Source organism: Harmonia axyridis, chromosome X (genome assembly GCF_914767665.1).
Source record: "Harmonia axyridis chromosome X, icHarAxyr1.1, whole genome shotgun sequence".
Taxonomy (NCBI): domain Eukaryota; kingdom Metazoa; phylum Arthropoda; class Insecta; order Coleoptera; family Coccinellidae; genus Harmonia; species Harmonia axyridis.
This window is the reverse complement of record NC_059508.1, coordinates 21,221,118-21,248,647: the sequence shown is the minus strand read 5'-3', so window position 1 is coordinate 21,248,647 and position 27,530 is coordinate 21,221,118. Positions and strand designations below refer to the sequence as shown.

General features: G+C 34.9%; 1 protein-coding gene and 1 long non-coding RNA gene across 4 annotated transcripts in view; both read right to left on the bottom strand.

Annotated features, from left to right (window-relative positions):
• LOC123686697 (protein grainyhead) overlaps positions 1-27,530 on the bottom strand; it is a 169,350-nt gene that overhangs the window by 110,035 nt on the left and 31,785 nt on the right. The gene's annotated exons all lie outside the window — the stretch shown is intronic.
• LOC123686699 overlaps positions 1-27,530 on the bottom strand; it is a 69,623-nt gene that overhangs the window by 15,786 nt on the left and 26,307 nt on the right. The window contains exon 2 of the long non-coding RNA XR_006748482.1: positions 25,644-25,815. This is a non-coding gene — a long non-coding RNA (uncharacterized LOC123686699). The remainder of the gene's footprint in view (positions 1-25,643; positions 25,816-27,530) is intronic.

Below are 27,530 nucleotides of genomic sequence, written 5' to 3'. Positions count from 1 at the left end.
TCAGACTTTTCCTATTTTCGTGAATATTGGATCACCCAGTACGTGAACATTATGATTTTTTTTCCGTTTTCGGAAAGACAAAGAATCAATTCATAATAAAAATTCTAAACCTCTGCTGGGCACGGTCATACAGCGTGATCAATAAACATTCCCTTATGGGTGAAAATTGTTTTAGTTCAATAACTCTTCAAGAAATCCATCGAATAATTTAAATTTTTCAAGTTTTGTCGCTCTTTACTATCGCCTTCCTTCAATATTTCTGAAATCGAGTAAATCAGATCCGGACTTGGAAAATTTAAGACCTTTTCTATTTTCTTGAATATTGAATCACCCTGTATGTTGATATCATGATTCTTTTCCGTTTTCGTAACCACAGAGAATTAATTCATAATAAAAATTCTAAATCCCTGCTTGGCGTCATCATTCAGGGTGATCAATAAACATTTCTTCATGAAAGAAATTCCATAGTTCAAGATATCTTGGATTTATCGGTAGAATTATTTCGAAAGTTGAAGTCGTTTCACTCTTCACAAATGTCTCACCTAAATATTCCTCCTATTATTCAAGAAAACTTTTAATCAACAAACTGGATAAAGAATAGAACAAAAATATCAAATAAATTGAAAATATTTGATCTTGAAAACAATGAATCACAAATAGAATATTTTCAGTCCTGCAGATATTGTTCGAAATAATATTCCTCCATTTTAACACATTTTTGAGCACGTTGATATAATAAAGTTGTTTCACAGTTTTCGCTATCTTATTCGGTTGAATCGGTTGTACTTCTTTCATGAGGAAATCATTATTGGTCACCCTGTATGACGGAGGCAAGCTGAGTTTTAGAATGTTGATTATGAATTAATTCGTTGTGATTACGAAAACAAAAAAATTATGATATTGACGTACAGAGTGATCCAATATTCACGAAAATAGAAAAAGTCGAAAATTTTGTTGGTCAGGATCTGATTTATTCGATTTCAGGAAAATTGAAGGAAGGCGATAGTAAAGGGCGACAAAACTTGGAAAATTGAAATTATTCGGTGGATTTGTCGAAGAGTTATTGAACTAAAAAAATTTCACTCATAAGGGAATGTTTATTGATCACCCTGTATGACCGTGCCAAGCAGAGATTTAGAATTTTTATAATGAATTGATTCTTTGTGGTTCCGAAAACGTAAAAAAATCATAATGTTCACGTACAGGGTGAACCAATATTCACGAAAATAGGAAAAGTCTGAAATTTTCCTAGTCCGTATCTGATTCACTCGAATTCAGAAATATTGAAGGAAGGCGATATGAAAGGGTGACAAAACTTCAAAATTTGAAATTATTCGGTCGATTAGTTAAAGAGTTATCGAACTGTAAAATTTCACTCATAAGATGAACATCACCCTGTATATCCCCAACGAAGGCACTCAGGCGATTGAAACATCTTGATACGGGTCCTCCATGATGACCTCAATTTATGGTATTCGGTTGTCGCATTCTTCCCGGGACACCCTGTATGTATATTTTCATCTTATATATCATACAAATTTTGTATATTGCTAATGCAACTAACTACATCGAAATGGTCTTCACAAGAATATGTGTATTCAAGAACTTTGCCTAAAATATTCACTCCTTTGGGTTCCAACTTTTTCTTGATGTGCAATTGTAAAGAAAATGTTTGTTGAACAAACACTATTCGACGAAATATATGATCAAAAAAGCTCCAAACTCAATATTTTCATATATAAAACATCTTTCAATAAATCCATGGGTATTAATATAATGTTTTTCAATGAAAAAAATACAGTGCAAGCAAAGAATTGGCTTGATAACTGCTGATCAAACTCTGCTCCCTCGACAACAACGGTTAAAAATGCTCCAAGCAAAGAAATTCAGTTTCAATTTCGAAAACAAAAAACAAATTTTTCTGAGTAAAAGATATTGAACACTTAATAATGGATAACCTATTTGCATTACTCTTGAAGGTGGTTATTTTGACGAATAATGTCAAATTTCTATGGAAGAATGTGTTTTTATTGGTTAGGCCCTGAATATATGGAGTAAAATTCAGTGTTTAAAAATTCATGTTTCTAATGATTCGATCAACAAAAATTCCACTTAAATTTTCATGTTATGCCACAATGGGGAAAGCTTCAAAAAGAAGACCTTACAGAGCAACCAACAGATGAGAGATGACCTGAAGATCGAAACCATAGAAAAGAATATAAAGAAACCGGCAGAAAGTTGAGAGTGAAAACTTCAGAATATTTGACGGTCGATCTGAAAGACTAACAAAAAGTCTCCTTTATGCTAAATAAAATAACTACATAGACTAATAGAAAACTGTTGAAAATGAAACAGGAATCGTGAGGAAGAAGCATAACAATTTAGGATTGTTGTAGGTACTTAATTGCTATTTTCATCAGGAGAAGCCATGAATAGCGGAAATGGGTAATTCTCTATTCAGATTTGATTTTTACTCGATAAACGAAATCAGATTTATCTGTCCATTCGAGCGCAAGAACACATCTTTTAAAAGATACCGCGGGCTATACGTGTGACAAATACAGAAAGACACCAAAATCACTTAATATCCACATCAATATGCTCGATGGCCTATGAACATCGTACATGGGACATGAGGACACATACGTGTCTTGATTTTAAATGGCCTCAAGGTCTTTTTGTCGATACTCCAATTACCTTCTAGACTTCCGCTTGTTTGAATCTATGAATATCAATGAGGTACCGATAATACTTATTTCGGTAGAAATCTTGTCTTCTGAGCATTAAAACTACCGTTCGGTCTTGCGTCATATTAGTCCACGGGTTTATTTCGAAGGCAGAATGACGAAAGCTCGAGGACATGAAATTTTTGGCTTATCTCGTCTTAGATCTAGATGAGTTTTTGGAGCTAGAAACAGTTGGCTGTGAATTTCTACGTCTAGTCTAATAAAAATTAGGAACAATTGGTTTAGATTGTGTTCAATATTTCTTCTATCCATATTTTTCTGAATATCTGTGAGACTTCTTATTTTTTTTAAGTCTTCGAATTGATTGAGCAATAGCTGGAGTGATCTGTTTCAAAGTAATGGTAGGAATTGAATTTATGATCGTATTCATTGTCAATCATTTAGAATATATATACAATGTGTTCCATCTCAGACGAGCCAACCCGTAGGTATATATCTTATCCCATAATGATTGGAAAAATTCCCGGAAACACGTCGAATGATTTTGTTTGGGGGACATCTTTTGACTTATATATCTTGAACGAGCAACCCCCTAAGAGGGGGCGCTTCAATCTCCTTATAATTATAATTCAACTTATAATTAATGAATCATTTAATGGCCATATGGATAAATTAATATTTATTCAATGGAAATAAAGAATTCATTGAAATTACCACCAATTATCATCATTTAAGATCACATTATATTTATTTACGATTTTTTTTATTTACTAACGCTGTATATATATGTATTCGATTCAAATAAATAAAGTTGAGGTTAATATATTATTGATTAATAATTAATTAACATTATTCATATGTAATATGTATCCATGTTAAAAGAAAAGATTTCAATTCAGTAATGGTAAATGTATTTGCTGGATGGTTATTTTGGCTGTTTCTATCATCAGATTGTTAGGTTCTGAGAAGAACCGTTTGTCAAACTAGGTACTTTTTTATAGTTCATAATTCATATTGAGGGTATCGGGGTTTGAACCCTAGTCATCTTAGTTGCCAACATTACTAATAACTAAGCAGGTACAAACGATCTGAACCCAAAATTCAATACAGATGCGCTAAGCGACGTTCAATAAGCCCATAGTACCACAGATTTTATGTTTATAAGGGATATTGAAATAAAAGGAAAAGTTCAAGGACATATCCTTCAAGGAGATGCTCTTCTCTTTGAGAAATGTGTCCTTAAACTTTTCCACAGATTAGATCGCTAGAATTATGTTAGTTTTTTAATAATTAATAAATCCTATATTTTGAGTGAATACATTATTATCGAAGTCTTGTAAGATTTTATTCATAAATAGCAATAGCAAACTACTATTTTAAAATTTATTGACAATGAATTTATGTTATTTGTGGAGAGAAATATATTAAATACTATCCAATATCTTGTAAATAAATATTTTATCCTCTATTAATAAACTTTTTGGAATGCATAATTCAACTATTAATGAACATATCCAATACAAATATGTTGTAATAGTTGTGAATAAATAATAATAATAAATAATAAAAATAAACCTTCAAATAAGTGCTTTATTAATAAAAATATATGGATTCCTCTCAGTGTAGGGAAGAGTAGTTCAGTGATACATTATTTGAAAGGTCTTGGAAGCCTCTTTACAACGGTGCATGAAAAACGTAATTTTGATGAACCGTTTTCACTACAATTTTGCTTGTTTACATAACCACGAAGTGAAAAATGAGAAATCTGGATCACGACATGGATAAATCAGAAAATCACTGTTCTTAAGCTTTTTCGCTTGTTCAGATGAATAAATTTACATAAATAATTCAAGTAATTTTCACGAAATTCTGCGTGAACCCTCGAACTGTTATTACAATTACTTAATTAACCAGTAAAGTGGTATTCCATAAAAACAGAATAACGTGTTACTTCACACGCAATATTATTTATAACGAATGTTATTGCATTTAAGAATACAAGTTCGTAAAAAATCAGATCCAAAATACAGAATCATTAATTTTGTTTGGTGTTCTATTGAAATAATCATTAAACGGCTCTACACTTGCGAATTCTTTTTATTTTGCACTTGAGGGAAAAGTAACTCTCTCTTCTACAAAATTCTTTCCAATAAACCAGATGCGTAGGTACGTGTTTATCGACATATCATTTTCTTCGGGACATTCACTTCCTTTATCAATGAGAGTTACATGTTGTGATGCACCGACACATAGAGCTTCATTCAATTATTTCTGCAATTTCATAACAGCTAAACGTAAGTTCTGTAACTTCAACACCACAGAATCCATCTGTGCAACTTATGTAAGTTGATAATTAATTACTATGTCAGGAAGAATTGGAAAGTGCTCCGAATTAAAAAAGGAATAAATTTCGATTATAAGCCGAAGAGAGAACGCATATAAGTAGATTCATATCTTGCTGTGGAAAAATAACAAATTATTATATCCCGTTTTTATGGTTGAAATTACTTTGAGAGTCATTTTGGTTATAATAAACGTTGTATGACCATAGCCTGAAGTAACTAAAACTTCGCACAGTGATTACCGCCGATAATTATTATCTTCGGAATAGGCATCTAAGAAGATGGATCTATGTTAAAAAAGGGTACAAGGGATATTACCATATAAAACGTCTTCGAATCTTTTTTCATCATAATGATAAACCACTTAGTATCGGCTTAACTTTATCTGGCAAACAACTGTAAAGCTTGTGTAGGTACGTCTAACCATTATATGCACAAATTATGAGTTTCACATTCTCGTCGCGTTGTAAGCAACGAAATTGAAGAAATAAATATATTACATTGTAAGCATTATAATGAATATGTGAACAATCGTATGTACGAACGAGGAATGCATCAGGTCATAGAAATTTTCTAATTATATATATATATATATATATATATATATATATATATATATATATATATATATATATATATATATATATATATATATATATATATATATATATATATATATATATATATATATATATATATATATATATATATATATATGTCCTTGGCGCACGCGTGCCCGGACAATATCGGATGATCCCACGAAAGTGTGAAAAAAAAAAAAAAAAAAAAAAAAAAAATATATATATAGGGACAGTTGGTATCATACGACAGATAATATTTCCCCATTGACAACAGAAATTATTCTTGGCCTTCCGGCCCGAATAATCACAATTGAACCACACTAGTGTGAATTTAAAAAAAAAAAAAAAAAAAAAAAAATATATATATATATAATTATGTTTTTCGTTGAGAAAACCACGTTTTTAAAAACGAATTTATTTACAAGGAAATATGGAAATGAACAATAGGATGAATCTAAGATGATTCTAAAGCTGACTATCTATCTGACTGACTGACTGACTGACTGACAATAACATATTGTCTCCTATTTATAACATTATATTTTCTTATCTTAATTGACGCCACGCGTCGAACCACCTGCATTATGCTGGTGTAAGCAAAATGCAGCACACTGATATGTGAATCTAAATGAACAATACAATATTACGTCAATTGATCAGAATGGGATGGAATCCTGTAATTATATATATATATATTGACCAAAAAGAGGGTTATCCTTGATGCCTTGGCGTCCGGATAACTCTACGAAACCCACTAATAAGTGTGAATTAAAAAAATATATATATATATATATATATATATATTTTTTTTTTTCCCTTCACACGTTCGTGGTTATATAGGATCAACCGGGTGGGAGCACCAAGGTAAAACTGCTGTCGTCACCTTCAATAGGAGTAAAGTAAAGTATATATATATATATATATTTTTTTTTTTTTTTTTTTTTTTTTTTTTTAATCACCTTAATAGGGTTTGGCTGTCGATAATGCCGGATCGGTCGGATCAAGACATTTATCAGCTGGTGGTCAGGAAACTTCGGACTATTCGGGTGGTCCATAAGATGACCTCCTTCTGCGCTTTTTCAATCAGTTTTTCGTCAAGTCCCAGCCTTTCCGTGTTTTCCGCCAGATGCTTTTCAACAAGTCCATTGGTGGTGATGATGAGAGGAAGAATTGTTGTTGAGGTAAGATGGTTTATTTCCTTCAGCTCAAAAGCGAGGTCATGATATTTGACAATTTTTTCAGTATGCGCTTTGTCAGCATTATCATCCGCTGGTATGGTTATGTCGAGTATTGTCACCTTCTTTGGATCTTTTTCGAAGATGACGATGTCAGGTCGGTTGTGGGCAATCGATCTGTCCGTGGCGAAAGGATGGTCCCAGTAGAGTTTTACCTTATCATTCTCCATGAAATCCCGAGGTAAGTATTCATGTATTTTTTTGGATGTTTTCAGCAACCCGTATTTTATGGCGATGGCCTGATGGTATGCCTTAGCCATGGCATTGTGGCGTTCTGTATATGCCCTGGGTGCGAGTACAGGGCATGATGATGTGATGTGTTGTATGGATTCAACGTGCTGTGAGCATTTACGGCATTTATCATTAAGTATATTACATCCTGCTATATTTTTCAGGTATGACCTTGTTGGGACAACCTGATCCTGAATGGCTGCTAGTCTGCCTTCCGTCTCCGCATACAGATACCCGTTTCTGAGGTAAGTTAGGGACCTTTCCCGATCCACATTGTTTCTTTTGAGGGCCGTTGGATATCTACCGTGGAGTGCTCTACCATGCCACTCTTCAGTTAATTGTGCAATATCAGGGGGTTGAGATTGTTGGTCTGTGGATGCTAGGTTTAGGGCTGTGATGTTTTCATCCTCTGTGATGAGTGCTTGAAAGAAAGGTGTGTCTTTTGAGTGGATGTATTGCCTGAGTTCTCTGGTTGCTCTGTGGTGTGTGGTCTCTATATTTTGTAGTCCTCTCCCTCCATCCTTTCTGGGTATGTATAATCTGTTCACAGAGGCATGGGGGTGGTGTATTCCATATTTGGTTAGGAGCTTTCGTACTTGGGTGTCAATGGCTTTTAGCTCTGTTGTCGACCACTTGAGTATTCCGAAAGAATAGGCCAAACAAGGTATTGCCCATGTACTTATCGATATGAACATCGCCTTGGCGTTCAGTTTACTCTGCACAATCTTTTTTACTCTGTCCATGAACTTTTGCTTGAATGTTGTTTTCGCTTCCGATGTTTTTATATCTAGACCTTGCTGTATTCCTAGGTATTTGTAGGTTCCCTCTGGATCTAGTCTCTGTATTTCCAGTTCATCTTGTACAAGCATCGCTTCTCCTGTTGTTATCTTTCCCCTTTTCACATGTAAGACCGCGCATTTATCCAGCCCCATTTCCATTCTTATCGATCTGCTGAAGGATGCTACTATTTTCAGCTGTCTTATGAGTTGTTCTTCGTTGGTTGCGTACAGCTTCAAATCATCAATGTACAGACGGTGATTTATTTTTATGTTGTTTCTCCTTTCAATTATATATCCGTAGTTCGTGTTATTCAGTAGCTTACTCAGAAAGTTTATCGCGAGACAAAACCAAAGGGTACTTAGTTTGTCTCCCTGAAAGATCCCTCTCTTGATACTTATTTCATCTGTTATATAGGTGCCTTCATTTGTGTTCACTCGTAGTTTCGTCTTCCATGCTACCATTAGATGTTTCAGCAGATCGATTATAGCCTTGGATACTCCGTATAGTTGTAGGGTTTTAAGGAGCCAAGAGTGTGGTATCGAGTCGAAGGCCTTCCTTTAATCGATCCACGCCACGGATATATTTCGCTGTTTCTTCTTGACCTGTTTTGTTATTAAAGAGTCGACGACGAGTACTTCTTTTCATCCTTGTGTGTCTCTGCGACAACCGTTTTGTTCACGTGCCATGATGTTATATTTTTCTACATGTTTCCATAGGTGTAGTGTTAGTACTCCGGTTAATATTTTATAAATCGTTGGTAGACACGTGATTGGTCTGTAGTTCTTTGGATCACTATTTTTTGTTCCTTTAGGTAACATGTGTGTTATGCCAAGTTTGATGTGTTCAGGCATTATCGAAGGATCCACAAGTGCTTCTTGAAAAATTCTGGCCAGAGTTTTGTGCGTCGCGGTGTAGTTTTTCCACCAGTAATTTTGTATCCCATCGGGTCCTGGTGCTGACCAGTTGCTTGACTTTTTGATTGTAGTCTTAATGTCTTGTTCAGTTATAGTCACTTGCTGCATGATGTATTTGTCTGTGTCCTTTTCTGCTTCTCGGATCCAGAAAGCCTCGTCGTCATGCTGTTCTCTTCGACTCCAGATTTCCCTCCAGACCGCATGCATGTCTTCTTTCTTCGGGTATTCTTCTTCGGGTGTTATCTTCTCTTCCAGTGAACGATAGAATTGTTTTGCGTTTTTATAGTAAAGTTGATTGTTCTGGTATCTTCTTACTCTCTCATTATATCTACGGATACGATTTCCTAAAGCCTTTGCCTTTTGTTTCAGATTGTCACATGCTGTCATTAGGTCCTGCTTAAGCTGTTCATTACGGCTTTGGATATGGAGTTCCGATGTTAGACGGGTGACCTTTCTTTGGAGCTTCCTGGTTGGTGATGGAGTGTTCAGGTAAGTATGTAATATACCAATTTTATTTCTGATTGTATTTATTTTTTTTTCCAGACGTATCTTCCATGGCGGGGGTCCGTTTTTTGTTGTTGTTGTATCTTTACTATTTTCCCTTATTTTGATTTTATTTTCCTCGCAGACAGTAAGTGCCCCCGCATATACCCAGTCAATTATCTCTTCCAGAGTGGAGTTGCCTTTGATGTTCATTTCTATTATTTCGTTGGTTTTTCGCACACTCTCCAGTATCCTTTTCGATCCCTTCAATCTTGGTATTTTTGGTCTCTCCTGGGGAGTTGTGTTTCCATACATCTGCATCTGTTTCTCGAAGATTTTCATGGTGCTTTCTAGGTGGGGATTTGTTAAAATCTTCGTTTCCTCTGGTGAGTTTTCCTCGGTTTCTAGTGTGCTAATTTGGACTGCTGCATATGGACTTAAACTTTTTTGGATAGTATCCAGCTCAACACTGGAGAATTTTTCGTTTTGGAGTATCCACCTCACTCTATTTGAAAGTAAATTGGGATACGACAATTTACTGGGATTTATGTCATTCCAGGTCGTAGTAAGTATTTCCCTGTATGTTCGGGTAGTCGTCCGTTCAAGTTCCTGTGCTATATAATGAGTACGCATTAGGAGGATATTTTCCTCTTCCGTCCAGCGTACTCTCCTATCTCGCGTTGGAACATCAGCGGGATGGTTTCGGGTTCCGTCCAAGCTGATGCTCCTCCTTTCCCTCCTGGGGAGGATTGAGTCCTGGCTTACGGTGCCATCTCGGGGGGCTGCGCCGCTCGCCCCGCAGCTTACCCCAACAGGCTCTACCTCTGGACATATATATATATATATATATATATATATATATATATATATATATATATATATATATATATATATATATATATATATAAATATATGTTAATAGCATATTCATATATTGTTTAGAATCCCTAATCATTATTTTATATGTTTTCGTCTTGAAATGACCCTACATCTCCTTCTCCTCTTCCTGTGGTAGTTTATCGATAACTCTCTTTTATGTCTTTTATCGAGATCACCATAAGGTTATCGTCATTCAAATTTATGGTTTTTTTCCATAAAAAGTTGGCCTTTTCTGAAGAATTTGCCCAATAAAGTAAATACAATAACCCCACAACATTTAATTTCTAATGAAAAACTCCCACATGAGTCACTCACATCTAAATGAAAGCAATTTTTTCTCATTGTACTGACAAGGCTAGAATATCATAAAAAATAAACAGTCAGAGCAGAATAAATTAGTAAAGTTAGTTATAATAAACTGAAAAGTATAAACCGTTAAACAGAAATAAAGCTGAACAGATCAAATCAAAAGGCAAAAAATTGAAATAGTAATAAGTACCTATTATAATGAAAAAAACAAGAAGTCAAAATTAAATTCATGAATAAAGCTGACATATTGGATCTAATAATATAAAATTTGAATAGTTCTGCAAATTTAAATAGTAAATGCACAAATTGTAAAACTAAAATCATACAAAGAGCTAGGTAGATGGAATCTCTTGTTGAAAAACTTGGAAAGGATAAGATCAGAATCATAAAGGTTTTTCTAGAATTTTTTCTAGAAGTGGCATAACGATCTAATTAATCGTATCTCAATATATTTCTACTTTCACACTATATAAGATTTCGAGTAGAAGAAAAACAGGCGTTTAGTAAGGATAATAAATATTTTATCCGGTATTTGATCGCTATAAATCACCGATTTGTTGGAAACATATCCAGCAACTGTCGCAAAAGGCAATAAATAACCCACTACTTAATAAATTACATGATGCAGTCGAGGAAACGGCAAATGTATATTCGATAGCGAAAAAACTCATTTCAAATTTATAACTTGCTTGATTCGGACGGAGAAATTGAAAACATTAGGTGTGTTCTCTAGGACACAAGAAAATAACCGATGTCTTAGAACGTGTATGTAATAAATGACTCTTATGCAGGGACTAAATTTTTTTCAGGATACGGCAGTGTATCCACGTTGACGGAAAGAGAATGGTTTATAAATTTTCAATAGCCAGCGAAAAAATGTGTCTGTCTAAAAGCTGGTTTCATCGCAGTTTAACCATTTCTACATAATTCCGCTGCCTAATCATCATCACCTAGTGATTGGGTGATTGAATTTCTCAACAAATTTTAATTATACTAACTGACAAAGAAACTGCAACACCATGATCTTTTTGAATTTCAATTTTTTTTTGTAACATAGATAGTATAACGAGAAAAAAATCGTGAAGGTTTTTTCATGTCAACAATTTGTGTTATTTAAATAATGCAGTCGTTTTTTGCAAGTTTTTTAAATTCTACAGCAAACCAACTTGCCGAGAAGATCCAAAGTCGATGTATAGTTGTTGTTAAAATGCATGAAGCACGTGTTCGCGGAGTTTATCGCCAGCTAAGCGAATTTGAAAGAGGTCGAATTATTACTGTTATGAGATAGTGTCAAGCGTGGTTTGATAATGCACAAAATCGAAGAAGAGTAGGCACCAGACGTCGAAGAAGATCGACGTCTAAGACTTATGGCCATTCGAGACCGATTTGCGACAACTCGATCTTTGGCTGATGAGTGGTTAGGAGAACAAGGCCATCCTGTAACTATACAAACCGTTTATCGCCGGATTAGGTCTTCTGGACTGCAGCACTATCGACCCCATCTTGTGTTAACTCTGACGGTTGAGCATCGCCGTCAACGATTACAGTGGTGCAGAGAACGTCAACATTGGAATGTGGAATGGCATTAGGTCGTCTTTTCTGATGAATCTCCATTCTTCTTGGGTGCACATGATGGCCGAAGGAGGGTTAGACGACGTCGAGGAGGAAGACGTGAACCTCAGTTTTATGTTGAGTGTCATGTACACCGGACAGTAGGCCCTATGGTAAGGGGTGCTATTGCACATGCAAGTAGGTAATATTTAGTCTGCATTCGAGGTAAAATGACAGCGCTGCGTTACCTTCAAGAAATAGTGGAGCGATATGTTCTCCCTTACCTTCACCGGCTCGAGAATCCAATATTTCAGCAAGATAATGCCCGACCTCATGTTGCCAGAGTTAGTTTAAACTTTTTCGAAGCGACCCATGTGAATCTTTTGCCATAGCCGCCCAGATTGAAAATGGGCTGAGCCATAGATCAGGAAGAAGACGGTGCACATCGTTGAGGGATGACAGATTCATGGTTTCCACAAGTCTTCGAAATCTCGATCCTACTGCTGTTGAAGTTCGAACAGGTACAGATGCTCAGCTAGCATCGAATTGCGCGTCTTCAATTTGCACGAGATCACATAAACTTTTTCGAAGCGACCCATGTGAATCTTTTGCCATGGCCGCCCAGATCCCCCGATCTTTCAAAATTTCAATCATATACTGCTTGCTATACTATCGATGTTTTACCAAAAAAATTTAAACAGCTTCTTCTGTGTGTTGCAGTTTCTTTGTCAGTTAGTGTATTAATCAAATACCCTACGATTCATTCTAATGAAACATTTCTTTAACAATCTATTTTGAAAAGTGTCCTGTATAATGTATCTATTTATCTACTTCTTTTGAAAATATTTGCTTGAGAATATTATTAATAAATGGTTTTTCAATTTTCAAATTGTATCATTCCTATGATAAGATGTGAAATGGTTATAATAGAGCACTGTGTATCATTTTTGACATTTCTTATGTCAGTTGTGCTCAGTAGGTTATGTGATACAATCATGTATCACACTTCCAACAACGTTCAGAAATTGTTAAATTGTCAAAATCAATGCTCATCTGTGCATATTGGGATAAATTTGAGATGAAATCATGGACGCAATAATTAAGTTAACTGACTCACTATATGTCGTATTGTAGGCAAGTTTGTCAATGGTACCAATTGGTACTGATACTCTTTTTCCGTGTAAAGAAAATTCACTCTCATATTTGTCTATATCTACTACGACTAATAGTAAATCGATTAACTGAATAATGTCGTCCAAGAATTCTTCATCAATTTCTGTCAGTATTTACAAATGAGCACTTAGTTTTATAAAACCAAATTTCTAAACGTTGTTGTTGCGTGTATATTGCTTGATTAAAATACAAAACCTACTGAACATAAATGACATAATAATTGTCAAAAAAAGTACACAGTGGACTTTTTTGAATTGTGTCATTCCTATTAAAAATCACGGTGTTGAGAATTAAGTATTAATACTACAGAATTATCGCTTCAATGCTTCAATGACATATATTATTATATTATAGAGGTAAGAAAATAACATATATCAAAAACTACTGATAACCGACAAAAATCAGAAAAATCCTGGTCCATTTCAATCAGCCTCCTTGTATATCTCGATGAGATATGGAATGCCCGATTAAGTCATGCATGAATTCAACTTGTACCGTTGAGAGATGATACTCTTCGAGAACAGATAATAATAATTAACAAAATCGGAATGACCCACCTAATACCACCAATTTAGGATATTCAATATGCTCAACATTCGAGTAGAAATTCCTTCTTACGAACAGCCTCGTTCGATTAAGATTATATATTTATTCTTTCTGTTCATTTTATATGTTATGTGTTACTTTTATGTCGAAATTAAGAATCTTAATTACTGCAGCCATGTGTACATTAAGAGACCAATTTATATCGCTACTGTCATGGCTCACTTAAATAACAGGTTTATTTCCCTTTCATCCGTAGAAAAAAGCTTCCACTATATACTTGTAATGTCTCCGATTTTGCAATGTCGTATACCCGATTAAATTTCTCTCCAAATTTGCCTCTAGACCGATTTGTAACATTGTGAATGAATGCGATCGGTAGCAATTTAAAAAAACATTAATGGAACAACGAAAATAAACATAGAAACTCACTAAGTAGTTTTTGTTTATCAAGATGAATCTTTCGCATCGTTCGAGAAAAAATATACCACGTCACTCAGTTAGTTCCAGTCCTAAAGTACAGTTGGCATCCGTATATTGGGACGTACACAGTATATTATGTATTTATTATCTTGACAAAGTTAAAACCATCAATAGTGAATATTACGTGATCTTGAGTGATGAAAGAAAAAACGTCCCCGAATACAAAAGAAAAAAAATTCTCTTTCACCAAGACTCCTTGTTACAAATCGATGAAATCAATGCAATGGAATGAATTGCTAACCTGAATGCCCTGATTATTCTCCAGATCTGGCCACTAGTAATGGCTAACCTCACATGAATGCTCAAGGGAAAAACATTTTACTCTTATGTCTCTAATGAAAAAGTGGAGGTTAAAGCATATTTCGAAAGCAAAAACGAATCTGTTTACAAGAAAAGTATTGAAAAGTTACAGGAGCTTCGAAGTACGGCGTTTTTCACCATAATTTGACCCCCCCTTCAACTTTGTTACTAAAAGAGGTACAGAAAAATGTTTTCTACAAAAGTTTCACGAAATCGACTAGTGTTTTATAAAATGATTCCGGAAATTGAAATATATACAAAGTGGGCAGTATATTGATTACAACATCATTTTTTCAAATGGAAAACCCTGTATATTTTCTATATTTGACTAGCTCTTTTTCGCCTGATTTCGAAAATATAACATATGTTTGGCCTATCTCTCTTATTCTGAGTACCACACAGTTTCAAATTTTAAGAACCACCTAGCATGTTCACTATTCAGTTTTCAAATGGTGGGCTGCGATAACTCAAAATGCCCTTCTTTGAGTTATCTCTTTGGCAACGATATGACATACGTTTTTCGCTTTAAATTAGAATTCGATGATTTGGATGAAACTGCATATATTCTCTTCTTGTAGCTTTCTTATTTTTTATGTTCTTCACATAAAGTGAAAATATTTCAAATTTTTCCGCTTCTGTGTAGTGCATATTCGATGAATATTTTTTTTATCGTTGCCAACGAGATTACTCAAAAAAGGCCATTTTGAATTATCGCAGCCTTTCACTTGACAACTGATTACTTAGCTTGCAAAGTGGTTCTTAAAATTTGAAACTCTGTGGTACTCAGAATAAGAGAGATAGGCCAAACATATGTTATATATTCGAAATCAGGGAAAAGAGAGCTAGTCAAATATAGAAAAATATACAGGGTGTTCCATTTGAAAAAATATGTTACCCACTCTGTATATATTTCATTTTTTGAAATCATTTTACAAAACATTAGTCGATTTCGTGAAACTTTTGTAGAAAACATTTTTCTGTACCTCTTTTAGTAACAAAGTTGAAGGGGAGGTCAAATTATTGTGAAAAACCCGGTACATGTATCACTTTTGAAGATAAATATGTTGATGAATCAAGTAGAATAATAGTGAATTTTTACCGAAAACACCGAAACAAGTGAAAGGATTAGGAACAAAATGATTTTCAAAGTGTTATCAATGTTACTTGCTACGCCGTAATGATTCGGGTTGATAAAAAATGTTATATTCATTAATTAAGGTTAGAATTTGAAATATGTACAGGGTGGGCAAATTTCGATGTTTTAGCACTACAACTTTTAAACCAGAGGTGATAGACAAAATCTGATACCCACTTCTCGATCTCTTTTTCTGAGAAACTATCAAGGGTAGTATTCATTTTTGGCCACCTTCTTTTGTTTTCGAATTATAAGCGAAAATTGGAAAAATGGCGATATCGAAAAACATTCATATCTCCGTTGATATTGATGATAGAGCTCTGAAATTTAAACATTATACAGGCACTTTTTTACGTAGAATCCAGTGGCGTACTCGACTTTTCAAAAGGGTTTTTAATTACGAAGCTATGACCCAAAGTTATGTTTTTTTCAAATGGGAACACTATATTTCTGTGACATTTTTCGAAAGCTTAATTTTTCCTGATTTCAAAAATATATAACATCGTATAGTTTGTATCAATATAAATAATGGAAAATGGTCAAAAACTTTTCTCACCTAAGTGTCTCAATATTTCTATGGTTTCAAATGTTTATGAGTACAGAAAAATATAGCTTCTTATAACAAGAGCAGTATCCTTCCGTCAATCTGATTATTTATATGATTTTTACTAATTTCGACAAAATTCGGATTTAGATATATTTTATAAATTTTTCATTCCAAAATGGTTTCGAAAATAATGAAAAGATCCACATCATCGACTGTTTCAATCGAGATAGTTGTAATGAGATGAATGCATTGATAAATTATTTCTATAGGTCTCTAGAATGAATACGTTCGAATATTGACTTGAGCGGTTGATTTCTTTCTGGAAAACTATTCAAATAGTGATGTGATGCTGCATCCTCATTATAATTGCACCTAATGTAACATTCGAGCATATTGAACTTTTCGTTATCTCCATAATTCATTTTGAAATAGAAAAATATACAAGTATTTCGAAACAATGATACTCGTAGCGCTGATTTGATTTCAAATGATATGAATTGATGATTTGACAGTCAAAGCTCGAATCTCTATGATAGCAGTCCATTATTCTGTGAGAAATTGAGTAAAAAGCATAGAAATGAAGAAACTAATAGAAGGAGACTGTGGCAATGATACAATGCTAAATTTTTCTGTGCTCATCAACATTTGAAACCATAGAAATATTGAGACACTTAGGTGAGAAAAGTTTTTGACCATTTTCCATTATTTATATTGATACAAACTATACGATGTTATATATTTTTGAAATCAGGAAAAATTAAGCTTTCAAAAAATGTCACAGAAATATAGTGTTTCCATTTAAAAAAACATAACTTTTGGTCATAGCTTCGTATTTAAAAACCCTTTTGAAAAGTCGAGTACGCCACTGGATTCTACGTAAAAAAGTGCCTGTATAATGTTTAAATTTTAGAGCTCTATCATCAATATCAACGGAGATATGAATGTTTTTCGATATCGCCATTTTTCCAATTTTCGCTTATAACTCGAAAACAAAAGAAGGTGGCCAAAAATGAATACTACCCTTGATAGTTTCTCAGAAAAAGAGATCGAGAAGTGGGTATCAGATTTTGTCTATCACCTCTGGTTTAAAAGTTGTAGTGCTAAAACATCGAAATTTGCCCACCCTGTACATGGGCTAAAGATATATTCATCACGAATCCCTAATCGTTATAGTTTCGGATATTAATTCAAACCTTGCAGTTAATATTTCTTCGACGTTATCGTGTACACGGTCGACCGAAAAGACAAAATAGAATTTGTGTAGTCGAAACTAATCATAGAGACAAAAATAGTCAGATATAGTGACGAAATGATAGAACAGGGATCACCAAGTAGTTTAATTGGGGGTCCGTTTGAAATGAATATATGTTTGACAACCAAAATTCATAATATCAATTAATAATAATTAATAAATGAAACGAAAAGAAATCGAAATATTCCGGTGCAAGCTATTCTCATTAAATCCTGATCATTGGTAGTCGAGATCAAAATTTATTTTTAACAAAGTTCATCTTGGAGAACGCTCCGTCACAATTTTATGTTAATTCAAAAATTACGCAAAATTTCAAAGCCAATTTTTTCAGTTCAATCCACTCACATGTTTTATCTAAAATCCTTCACAAAGAACATCCGAATATTTATGGTTTAAAACATAGTTCTCTTGGAAGACAATCATTTTCTTGATTCTTCTTTGAAATTCAAGGTCCTATTGGAAAATTTACATTTGAAATTGAAGTCCTGGCATATTATTCTTGGAGAATTCGCTGGTTCTCCATGGGGTGCTGATGGCAGTACTCTTCGTACGGCATCTTTGGCCTTGGTTTTTTCTGCTTCTGAATACTGTTGTTCTATTTGGTTCAATAGTGCTCACGTTCATGAAATTGATGCACAGCTTAAAGTTCCTATGAGAATTATCAGTGGAACTATTAGATCTACACCTTTACATTGGTTACCAGTTCTAACACATGAAATTCCACCTCATATTCGTAAACAGGTTGCAGTCAAGAAATCTTGGGATAAATTTCATTTCTACCCGAACTTATTTCCAATTGTATCTTACCTCCCGGATACTAGAACTGCCAGATTGAAGTCACAGAACCTTCATAGATTAATACTTTCCTTAAATTTAATGAAAGTGACAAGAAAATTTGAATGGAGTTCTTGTAATGTCTTCAACAAGGATCTAATCATTGATTATTTAAAGAATGTTCTAGATTTCATAGCTGAACCGAATCTAGGCAACGAAAGACTTTATCCATGCCTAATGGCAACTTCATGAACATCGCGCTTAAAAATTAACTTCTCCCTCAAATATGGAGGAATAGCGGAACTCAAAATTCTTTGTATAGTTATCGTCATCTGAATCCGAAAAATATTTTCAACCTTGAGCCATGCAAGTTGATTTATTCCAACACTTATTCATTCCCTTATCATATTTTTTCAAGCCAAAGATGAACCTGCAGCTCGATTTTTGCACCTGCTGCAATCTATACCTCGCAACAGCAACCAGACATGGATAAAAAATGGTCAATCCATAGTTTAATTTGGACAATACTAGTGACTCACAGAGATACTTTCGCAAGGAGAAGTCCAAAAAATGTATCTGCCGATGTAAATGATGCAGTGCAAGAAAATATCTCTTCACAGCAATGAGATATGTTTCTTATATCTTAGGTGACAATCATGAATGAAGCCAAGGTTCCTGCAACAAGATGGAATTATCTCACCACCTGTATACACTTCAACTGTAACAGAAAGCGTTCTGACGAAGAAAGGTATGTGGAAACATTCTTTCACATTCATTTTCAAATTAAACTGATCAACAATTGCTAGGGATCACTTTTGAACTTCTCTTCATTTGTATTTTTTTCAAGTTATCTCGTGAATATCTGTACATTATATGTTCTCTAAGGAAAAAGTAAGATGTTTTGAGTTGATTATATCAAAGTCTCCCTCACTTCATCGGCTCTTGTTCACAAAATCGATTATTATCTGTAGGCTGTTACAGGTGGAGTGAAAAGCAATGTGGTATTGTTATTAAATATGTTTTTTTCTCTCGTTCAAACACATAAGGTGACAATAATTGAAGAAATGAGAACAATATCAGCTTATCAGTCATGCCGAGAAGACGTTTGGCTCCTGTGCAACTGGACCAAATCATACGGTGGATACAGGAAGGTTTGTCCCAGCGAGAAGTGTCCCGGCGGTTGCATGTTTCGCAAAGTGTCGTGAGTCAGGCTTGGAATAGATTCATGCAAAACGACTCAGTAGCTTATGTTCATGGGGGAGGTCGGCAGCGCAGTACAACAGCTGCTCAAGATCGTCTTTTGATCCTCAATGCTAGGAGAAATCCCACTTACCCGGCGTCGCGGCTCAATAGATCACTGAGAGTTGCAACAGGAGTTTTAATTTCGAACCAGACTGTAAGACGACGACTACATGTTTGTGGTTTGAGAGCACGTAGGAGGGTACAACATCCCCGTTTGAATAGGGAACACCGGGTTCATCGACGGCAATGGGCTGAGGAGCACCGCAATTGGACACTTGAAGATTGGAGCCGATGTTTATTTACGGATGAGTCTAGATTTCGTTTAGTCAACTCCGATGGACGTATTCTTGCTTGGAGGGAAAGAGGTCGAAGGTATGCAGAACAGTTTATGGTACCCACAAAAGCTTTTGGCGGAGGTTCTATATGTGTATGGGGAGGCATTTGTTTGAACCAACGCACAGAGTTGGTTGTTCTGCAGAACACTACCATGACCAGCCAGAGATATCACGATATGATTATTGAACCCATAATTGTTCCGTTTGCGGCTGCCGTGGGCGAGAATTTCATTTTAATTGACGATAATGCCCGTCCACACCGTAGTCGTCTGGTTAATGAAGCGCTAGAATCTCATGCTATTGATAGGATGGACTGGCCAGCTCGCTCTCCAGACATGAATTGCATCGAACATGTCTGGTCTGAGATGTCTAGACAATTGTCAACCTTAGAACAACCGATCAATAACCTGGAGGACCTTTCTAACGCTTTACGGGATATTTGGACGAATTTGCCCCAAAATTTTATAAATCGTTTGATCGAAAGTATGCCTTGTAGGGTAGAATGCTTGAGACGAGCTCGTGGGGGACCAACTAGGTACTAGCTTAACCGAAACTTCAGCCTTCTTGTGGTTTCATCATAAAATTTTTATGTTATTCAAACACAGAATTTTGAGTGTTCCTAATAAAGTCTTTTTTTCTCTCCAACTTTCCATTTTTTCATTCTTTTCTCAAGTGAACCATATTATCAACTGAAAATACTCTGATATCTGACTAAATTTATAATCTTGGAGCGAATATTTCAGAAATAAATTTAGAACAAGTAAGTGATCCCTATCAATTGTTGAGCAGTGTATTTGACCGACAATAGCACATTATTGCTGACAAATCTTCGTTGAACTGATCAATAGCACGAAAAACAAGAGAGGGATGAAACGGTAGACGAACTTGGGTGTCATCGCAATCAAAATAGGTGGATATATATATATATATATATTTTTTTTTTTTTGTTTCACACTCTCGTGGGTTCAATTAGATTCGCCGGGTGCTAGCACCAAGGCGAGATCCTCTGAGTCCTAATGAGGATAGACCACCTGCCGAATGATGTTGATATATATATATATATATATATATATATATATATATATATATATATATATATATATATATATATATATATGAATCAAAAATAGTAATGGACCGAGAATGGAGCCCTGCGGAACTCCTGAGGTTACTGGAAAAAAAATCTGGAAAGATGTCGCGCAATCTACATACATACTGTGAGCATACAGCTCAGGCCACGCGGATAAGCATACAGAAATAATTTAATAAAAATTCCTCTCCAAAATAGGTCGAGGGTTCGCCGAGTGCAAATAAATTAGGCACAATCAAACGCAACAAAGTATCATGGGCGTGTTTACTCTTGATGAATAATAAGTCACATTAGAATGATGAAAAGTAATTCCTAATAATGCAACAGTCAAATAAATAATATCATTTGAATCATGTCCAGCGCATAGTCCGTGAGAAGGAGTGTTCTAAGCAAACGCGAGTAGCATTTCCCGTGACTTGCAAATAGAAAGATTTTTCGTTTAAATTACATCGAATTTATTCGAAGTAATTACCAGTACTATCGCTAAGCAAACGGCAGAAACCGAATGCCTATCATATCACGTTAGGATGGACTGTTCGTCGGATTTATTGTTAATAGACCATATTTTACGCGCTATCGGTAATGAGTGTCTCGAAAAACTGGAAACGATAAATCCTGAGCAGGCCCACGCTCATTCTATATAACGAACTTCCTCAACACAATTGATCAAAAATCAACGATTCAGTTTCAGCGCTGAACATATATTCATAAATTTAGCGCGAAGGGTGTGTCGCGGAATTCTAGCGAGTGCAGTGCCACTGAATCGGACATCTAGCTCAATGGCCAGATCATTAAGGGACCCCCTGGACTATCCTAGATGTCCGATGGTGCCATTCGCGAGATACCAGACCGGATAAGATTCGAATCAGGCCTTTCCGAGATTTCTACACGGAAAAAACAGGTTTAGTGAAAATAGCAAAAAATGTTTTGTTGTTGACACTAAATATTAGATGTACAACTTTTCTTCCGCCGTTTAGCAATATATGGCTGTAGCGGTAAGTGGTAGTCGAAATAAATAGATATAATAAAATAAGCTAAGGTATTTGTAAACATAACATCATTGAAATATTAGGTAGATTTGTGTCATTAAGTCATTCTCAATTGAAGATGTCAAATTATCGTCATTTGCGGGAGGTTTTAATTTTCTGCTTGAATATGAAGAAATCCGCGGCTTAGGCTCATCGAATACTCTCAAATACCTATTGCGAGGCCGCTATTAGTGAAAAAAAGTGCCGAGAGTGGTTTTAACCCCTAAAGAACGGAGAATTCGACGTCGAAGACCAGCATGGTTTGGAAGAGAGGAGGTTTTCAAAAATGCAAAATTGGAGGAATTACTTGATCAAGACTCGTGTCAAACTCAAGAAGAATTGGCAGTATCATTGGGAGTCACGCAACAAGCCATTTCAAAACGCCTGAAAGAAATGAGAATGATTCAGAAACAAGTAAATTGGGTGCCGTAGAAGTTGAAGCCGAGAGATGTTGAACGGCGTTTGTTTGCTTGTGAACAGCTGCTTGCAAGGCAAAGACGGAAGGGATTTCTGCATCACATTGTGACTAGATACGAAAAATGGATTCATTACGATGATCCCAAGCGCAGAAAATCATGGGGATATCCAGGCCATGCTTCCACGTCGACGGCCAAACCGAATATTCACGGTTCCAAGGTCATGCTCAGTATTTGGTGGCACCATCTCGGCGAAGTGTATTATGAGTTGTTCAAACCGACTGAAACAATCACAACCGATCCTTATCAAACGCAATTAATGCGTTTGAGCAGTGCATTGAAAGACAAACGGTCGCAATACAACGAGAGACATGACTATCATTTATTTCAATCAATGGCATACGGCCTGGTTAAACCAGCACAATTGTAACAAATTGCATCGATTCGTGGATCGTTTAGCAATGTTGTTCTTCTATGTAGCAAAAAACGTTTTGCTGTTGACACTAAATAATTCAGTCAAGTAGTCAGAAACAAGTTGGACGTATCTAGAACTAAACCCTTCTACGAAAGGTAGCTAACAAATATAGGTCCCTCCAAACTTAGTAATATTCCCAGTGGTCCCAACTGAAATCAGAAAGCAGTAGTCTGTTTAATTTTCTATAAATGTCTAATTCATTTCTGATAGTCTATGAAAATTTAACTCGTATTGATTGATTTATAACTGACATTCGTAGCTCATTTTCTTCGAATTATCAGAGGAAATGTATTTATATTTATTCATCTTATTTTTCCCGAGTTATTCAATGTTTCTCTCATAGACACTTTTCAGAAGTATTATTGATTCAATATTGCGCACTGGTTATAATGTATTATATACCACAGCGATGTAATTAGTTTATTAGGCAAAAAATAAACTTTCTTCTTCTTTTTCATAGGGTGTTTCCTTCCTAACCAACTGTTGAAGTCTCCAGGATTACGGTAGAGTTTACAGGTAGAAAAGTTATTGATATTATATCCAAATTAGTTCTTTGAATAATTTAAAGATTGAATAAAACACAGCCCGGCACATTATAAAAGATAGAAGAAGAAGAAGAATAAAACAAAGAAACACATGCTTAGTTTCTGCTATTCAAAACTGTCAACGTGAAAGATGTCCAGGAATAAGTAATTTCAGTCATGAAATATCTACGACCAAGCAAATATCGAACTCATCTACCGAATTGACTTAGTTATTGATGCATTCTGACGATAATAATGACAAAATACAATTGTGATGATCCAAAATAATATTTTGTGAACGAATTCACAGTATTTTGTGAAAAGTGTCATCATGACCTTGATTTCTGACTTGAATTTGAAACCTATTATATTTTATTGAGATGTTTGATAAATCAAAAGAGAGACTTACTTTTCATTCGAAATGAAAATTATGCGATTAAAAATTACGACAAACAATAAATTCAATTTTTCACGTAATGTGCCAATGTTAAAATCAGACGATCACGTGGCACCTAGATCTTACGAACGTTTCAAAAAACATAATCACACAGTATTTTTAATATATTGTAATTCATAACATTCCCTTGTTCTTTATCAATATTTTGATTCTCAATTCGAATCGTGGAAACGAATCAAACCAACTCCGATAGAATAGTTGAAGCCTGCCAATGTCAAGTTTGATAATTCACCTAGCCTTCTGCTATTCTTTAATCACGTATCATTATGAATATGGTAAGATGTTAATTGTCGAAAAGTTCTAAATATTAAGATCCCGCTGGAATGAGAAAGAACGTCTTAGAATATCCCACAAATTTCATTCAGATGTCAGGTTTATACGAAATATTTTACGACACAAGAACGATCTTTAACCTTTGCGAAACGCCAAGGTTGTGGCGCGGCAGTGACGTACCTAGGGGGGAACAGAGAGGGGGCATCTGACTAGAGGAGGAAAGATCGTTCTTTAAACTTTGAAACTACAGTCAGACAAGGTTTATCTGCCGCAGAGCAAGGTGGTTTTATACAAAACATATGAGAACTACTACGTTACAACAGGTACAAGATCATCATGATGGTAATTGATAATTTGCTAGTATTGGATACATAAACAACAGAAATGAAATATCGTCTTGAAGTACGGAAAAGTCTGTGAATGTATGTTAATATTTATTCGAAAACAAATTATGCAATGCTCGACTTAATCGACCTGACCTCTACGACTTATTTCGAAATTCTGAGTTATTTTTAAATCGCATCTGGTAGTGTCCGCTTGTAAACTAATCAAGATCGTTTGGCAGAACCGGCTGAAGCAATCAAAAACCTACTCTAAAATTTTGAATTGACTATGTTAAAATTTAGTTTCAGATTGAAAATATCAAAACCTGTCCCTACTTCGATAATTGGGTCAAGGTCAGATGGTATTTATTTTATATTACAATAATATAGGTAATATCATTTCAAAGAAAAGCCACATGTCAACAAAAAATCAGTTTACAGAATTAACGTTCATAATATCGACATACATCGTACAGATATATTATCGTGTACTAATCACAGAATGCAGAAAGTGTCTACTGTTTAAAGAAGTTTCATCTATAATATTTACAAGCTTCACAACGTTGTTCCTCATGAATATCAACTGTTTGACCAAAAAAATTCAAGAAAAAAAACAAAATGTATCTCCTCGATTACTCATCATCATAATTTCTAGATTGTCTCTGTGAATTATGTTTGTTATACTCGTATTTTTATTTTTTTTCAATTCCTTATACTTTTATTTCCGATTAAATTATGTTCAAATTTTGTAGACTACAAGGGTTAAGTACACCTTTGGATGAACTACTTCTTTCTAGTGAGTTAATTATAATAAATATTGAATATAATGAATTCTTCTACAATTTAGTGTCAATATAATGAAATATAACTAAAGGAAGGGGATATGTGGAATCTTCCAAGAAACGATTTATTTTTATGCTTTTTCGTTTCCTCAAGAAAACTGTTTCAAAAAAGTTATAAATGATGTTGTGATGAAGTATTTATTATCGTTCTATGTTTTCGTGCTATATCAGCCTAGAAGGTTTTTATTTCAGATTTGTGTCCAGAAACTTAAAGTAATATCTATTATTATTCTTCCATTTCGATATTGGGAATGAAAACATAAGAGGTTGAATGTCAAAAGATGCTCTTATGTAAATCCAATCTTCATGCATATATACAAATCGACAAACACACACGAAAAATATCGAACGTGATCTGAAATTCGATGATATGTTGTTCCTGATGATGTTAAGATGTAATCCACGTTATTTCCTATAAACAAGCAAGGTAACGACGTACCGTCTTGTCTAGGACAATATAGCTGTTGAACAAATTGGCATACATGCCATAGCTCTTGGAGTAATCCAGCGTAGATGAGGCGATTAGAACTAATTTCAGGCGTGGGTGGCCGTTGTTTCACTGATAGCACTTGAAGGTTAAGTACGCTAACCTTTCGACTTTCTTTGATAGCCTGGAATATGAAAAAACTCAAATGTGAGATTTCATTGAGATTAATCTAACGAAATTATTCCAAATTTTAACCTCAATTGAATGCTAATAATGCTTAACCTCAAATGAACCCGGTATTTGACAGGTTTTGGGGAACTGCTTCTTATTTTCTTCAAGTTCAGTTGAAACCAAGCATTGCTAATACTCATAGGAACACATTTTTCTCCAAAATTGCACCAAATTGGCATGACGTCACCGATGACGTCATATTTTCTAACTCAAAGAAATAAATCTTTGAAGTGTTTTCGCTACTTCAAAGGATGGTTTCCATGAACTATTATAAGTACAACCAGTACAGCAATAGCAATAGTTTGAATGCGTTTATTTTGTCCGTACAAGTTGTGACACCACTTGATCTGATTCTAGTTTAGTATCACGAAACCAATTTATTTCATTTTCAATTCTTCGTTTCAAGAAAATATCATTATTCAAATACTCAGGTATTTGATTACCGAAAAAGTATGATCTACTATTGAAAAGAACGAAATATTTTATCTTCGTACCCTTTTAATAGAACACCCCGATTCCATTGAGAAGAATGAAGATGTCATATGTAACCCCATTCATAGCAACAATGAATCTTCGTGATTCAATTAACTTTCATCATTAATTACTTTTAAATGCGCCAATAAAAAGTTTAATGTCGTGCAGCAGATCCCGATTCTCACGGCAAGAACACACGAGCATCGTAATACGTCATCATTCTATCCCGTCTCTTGTCAAAGTGGTGAATCTGACATGGGACAAAAATGATTAATCGTTGAAGGAAACCTAGGCAGGTAGATATCGACATATCTGGTCTATCATTAATGTTCCAAGCCTCAATCTTGACTATTCCACGGGTGAGTCTCATGAATATTTCCAATAATATCAATTCGAACCCGTAAGCAATTAGAACTGAGTAAGATGCATCTTGAATAAGATGAATTGAGATGTTTACGATAAACAACATCTAACGGATATATCTGGCGCGAATTTATAGAAAATGAAAAATGCCTATAGGCATTTTCCGACGCGATCTCAACACCTTCTGTAATATTTTCACCATTTTTCACCTACACTAGGCCTTTTTTCATGCTTAACAGGCCAATTGAAAAGTCCCCGGTCTACATAGTAAAATTTTTTGGCAAAATTCGATTTCATTATTCAATATAGTTGCCTTTGAGGGTGATACAGCGATTATAGCGATCTTCCGACTTTTCAATACCATTTTTGTTGTACGATTTGTCTTTCGCTTTAAAATAGGCCTCAGTTTCGGCGATTACTTCTTGATCAGCGCTAAATTTCTTTCCAGCAAGCATTCTTTTGACGTCTGAGAACAGGAAAAAGTCGCTGGGGACCAGATGTGGCGAATAAGGTGGATGCAGAAGCAATTCGAAGCCCAATTCATGCAATTTCGCTATTGTTTTCATTGATTTGTGACACGGCGCATTGTCTTGATGAAACAGCATCTTTTTTTCATCAAATGGGGCCGTTTTTTGATGATTTCATCCTTAAAACGATTCAATTCCGTTATATATTAATCACTGTTGATGGTCTGGCCCTTTTGGAGGTAATCAATGACTATTACACTTTGCGCATCGCAGAATACTGATGCCATAACCTTGGTAGCTGACTGTTGTGTTTTTCCTGGCAGTGGTTCATCGTGTGCAGTCCACTCAGCTGACTTTCGATTGG